Raw genomic sequence first — 4381 nt, 5'->3', positions numbered from 1 at the left:
CTTTTCGTCGCCTTTTACGACACACATGGAATACGTGGGAAGTCTTCTTTCTCCCTTCGTTCCAGGGAATCAATCGATACAACACTATAGCAACGCATGCTTTGGTTTGCTGTACTGACAGACGATGAATCACACAAAAAGGTTAAATATCAGTAATCAAAATAAGAAAAAAAACACCCAGTTCAAAGGCTCGTTATCATTTCGCATCAGTAAATTGAGTTACAGACGAGAATGATAATGACTTCCTTTGTTTAGTATGACAAGTGAGAATGATTTTTTCCCTCTCCACCTTGTTTGATGCATGATCTCAAAATACCATAATGCTTAACAACAACACAACCATCATTTACAAAGATAACTCGCTTATAACTTCGTTCAGAACACTGAATATTATTCTCTACCCAATATAACTCAGTTGATGACCACAGCTTCATATATGTATATGAACCATCTTATGTTGAATGAGTATATTACAATGCTATGATTTTATATATATCAGGTTCATATATACTAAGAAAGAGTGAATTGTGACTTAAGGACAACTATTTAATTATTACAGTTAAGATACTGTTGTGTTGGCTCATAAACCACTGCATGTTAATTCCCATCAACATTTCAAATTTCTCCATTTAAACTCAGATCCGTGCTAACCTCTCCCTGTACCTTGGTAAACCGAATGGCCTTGATTTTGTTCACATTCACTCTCAACATCCTCTTTTCGCACACCCTTCCAATCTAAGACACCAACTTTAGAATTTCTCGTCCAAATCAACCACCAGCGCTGGATCATCAGCAAACAACAACTGACTCACTCCCAAGCCCTCTCATCCACAACAGACTGCATACTTGCCCCTCTCTCCAAAATCTTGCATTTACCTCCCTAACCACCTCATCCATAAACATCACACACCCCTGCCGCAAACCAACCTTCACTTGGAACCACTCCCTCTCCTCTCTTCCTACTCGTGCACGTGTCTTACATCCTTGATAAGATCTTCTCACTGCTTCTACCAGGATTGTCTATGTGTGTGTGTGTGTGTGTGTGTGTGTGTGTCAAATGTACCTTCCCTGGGTACCAAACATTTGAGCAAAACTGTTGGAAATCTGATACGAAATGAAACATATCCGGGCGAATAAAACCGATTCCAAACTGAATCCTGACTCAGAGAGAGAGAGAGAGAGAGAGAGAGAGAGAGAGAGAGAGAGAGAGAGAGAGAGAGAGAGAGAGAGAGCTAATCATTCTGAAAAATCTCTGATCGAAACCATCACTCTAGCAACTCCTTTTTTTTTCCCCTTTTTTATCTTAACCTGTAGTTTTCGCCCGTAGCGCTCTTGTGAATGTTGTAAGATTGTGGGTGGGTTGTGGGTGAAGGGTTAGGGGGTCGCAGAACACACGCCTTTCGTCTTGTTTATTGCATTGGAAATTCTCTCTTCGTTTGAGTGGCGGCAGAGAAATATATTTCCATGAAATCTGAATCTTTGACGAATACCTGAAGCGTCTGTAATGCCAGGAATACAGACGCTGGAGAATATAGACGCTGGGGAATATAGACGCTGGGGAATATAGACGCTGGGGAATATAGACGCTGGGGAATATAGACGCTGGGGAATATAGACGCTGGGGAATATAGACGCTGGGGAATATAGACGCTGGGGAATACAGACGCTGGGGAATATAGACGCTGGGGAATATAGACGCTGGGGAATATAGACGCTGGGGAATATAGACGCTGGGAAATATAATCGCTGGGGAATATAATCGCTAGAGATGTTTGCTTGTGTGGGTTGGACTGATGTGTGTGTGGGGCGCTGTGGGTGTGGCTGCTCTGTGGGCGTGTTTGGGCGCGGTTGTTGCAGTGGTAAGGCTATACTCTATGGGCGTGACTGCTGTGGGAGTGTGGACGCTATGTGGGCGTGGCCATCGTGTGGGCGTGTCACTATGTAGGAGTGGCAAACATATGGGAGTAGCTACCCTATGTTTGTATGTGGCTAAAGCATGGGCGTGATTATCGTGTAGGCGTGGCTATTGTGTGGGCGTGGTTTGTCACAGATGTCTCTTCTGGATTTCGTGTCGAGGAAATTCGTGTTCGAAGTTTTCAATTGGCCATACAGAAACGAATGGAATCATCCAGGTGTCCAATGAGAAGCACCTGAGCATCAGCAGTACCATATGAACGTTTCCAATTCCCTTAATGAGAAACGAAATAGCATCAACCACATCATCTTACTAAATGGGTCCACGTCGGGACTGGTAGTTATCAACATCGAACATATAATTTCATGAAGTGAAACGTTGGTCGGTATAATCATTAATGATAGGCTTGTTTGGAAGAGGAGGAGGAGGAGGAGGCGTATATTAAGGTGGAGCCGGTGTTCAGCGAAATTTCTGACTTGCGAAATGAATGACTATACAAGTGGAGATGGGCACACGATATGAGCTGAAGGGTGTGCATTAATCAACTGATTAGTGTGGGGTTTGTATGGTGATCAGTTGATCAGTGGGGGTTTGTATGGTGATCAGTTGATCAGTGGGGGTTTGTATGGTGATCAGTTGATCAGTGTGGGTTTGTATGGTGATCAGTGGGGTTTAGGTGAGTGGATATATCAAATATCTTCGCATTTTTTTCTTTTTATATCATTTTGTTTGCAATTGGGATCTCTTAATGCTTCTGAAGGTTCGAACGATTCAGACACTAGGAATGGCTTTGGAATGAAGAGCTATGTCTCCTTCATTCATCTGATGCCTTCACTGAAGTCAGCCACGTTATATACACAGCCCACACTAAGTGCTATCAGACCCTTCATGTTAAATGTTATAATTTTCAATCTCTCTTCTTCGCTTCCATGTTGCCCAGTCTTAGCGTTTTGAAAAAGGAGAGATTGAATACTGTGATGAGTCTTGGCAACTATACTTAGAGAACAGATGCCATCAACCTCTTTTGTGTTGTTTTTATAATAACTTTGAAAATGTGCTTCCATTTTACACAATCATAGCTTTGAAATGACTGTTGAATTCGTATGTTCTTTAACGACCACTTAGGTAGTTTTACGTACACTCTAGCACCCCATCTTTGTTATATGAGCGTAATACGTCGCAACGAAAGTACGGAAAATAACGTAATAAACAGTGCAAATGGTAGAGGTATATTTAACATTACTAATGAGAGTAATTGCCTTGACGAACTTATAGTATTACACATTAAGTCCTCATTAAGCATACAGGGAGATTCTATTAGTGGCCATTTATCTTTAGCAATAAATATAAGTGACTTACGATAAATATATCTAACACATGATGACAGGTCAACTTATTTCGCCAAGTTAAAAACTTTGCTGGACACTGAGAAGGTAGGTGGCATGTACGAGTAATTCAAAGTTAGGAAAATATAACATGTCTTATCTATAAGACATATTTATATACATAGACACACGAATGAATACACGAACTAGCAACTCACACACACACACACACACACACACACACACACACACACTAGGTTGCCAGAGGTCGAAGGCTATTAGGAGTTTATCCAATAGAAAAATGATAACACTTGAACCTTACGCTCCCGGCACTCTAATGAGCGTTACCAAGGGAGATAAAGACGTATACGGTAAATATAGGATTAATAGGCCATTAGGTATGATTACACGTATACCTAATCATGTCATTTCAAGAGATGGATGAACCAGTAATACATAATACAGTTCCAGGCAGAAATGGTCGATATCCATTCATCTGCATTGGTAATCGTTATCTGTAATCAATACTAATGGCCATTATCACTGACGTAGCAGTAGTAGATGATTATAATGATCAATATAAAGCGTTCTCTAACTACCATAGTTAATCATGATTAGCAGATCAGGCTTGCCTGGTTCAGAGGATGGCTTGATCAATGTCTGATTGGCGCAAAGTGAAGAAGCCATGATAGCCATTAGTATGGCTGGCATGACTGGTGTTAAGAGGAGCCATTGAATGACACAGTTGATAACTCGTGACTGGTAAATTAATAACTGGCTGTTTAGTCAGCATCTAAGTGATTAAAAGCCTTTCCCCCTCACCCACCCAGCCACAAGAAGATCCCATGAGATGCCATATTCTTACAGTGGGTCTGTGATGGGCGAGGTCACTCCTAGCACCTCGGGGAGGTGTATGTTGTATGTTGTGAGCCACTGGTGTGGGATGTTGTGAGCCACTGGTGTGGTTGTATGTTGTGAGCCACTGGTGTGGTTGTATGTTGTGAGCCACTGGTGTGGTTGTATGTTGTGAGCCACTGGTGTGGCTGGATGTTGTGAGCCACTGGTGTGGTTGTAGCTGCACAGTGGACTTCATCAACTGTGAGCCACAGGTAACAGCTGTGGAGGAGGTTTGTGGTTCAGT

The sequence above is a fragment of the Panulirus ornatus genome, chromosome 65, assembly GCF_036320965.1.
Source record: "Panulirus ornatus isolate Po-2019 chromosome 65, ASM3632096v1, whole genome shotgun sequence".
NCBI lineage: Eukaryota > Metazoa > Arthropoda > Malacostraca > Decapoda > Palinuridae > Panulirus > Panulirus ornatus.
This window is presented reverse-complemented; position numbering follows the sequence as displayed.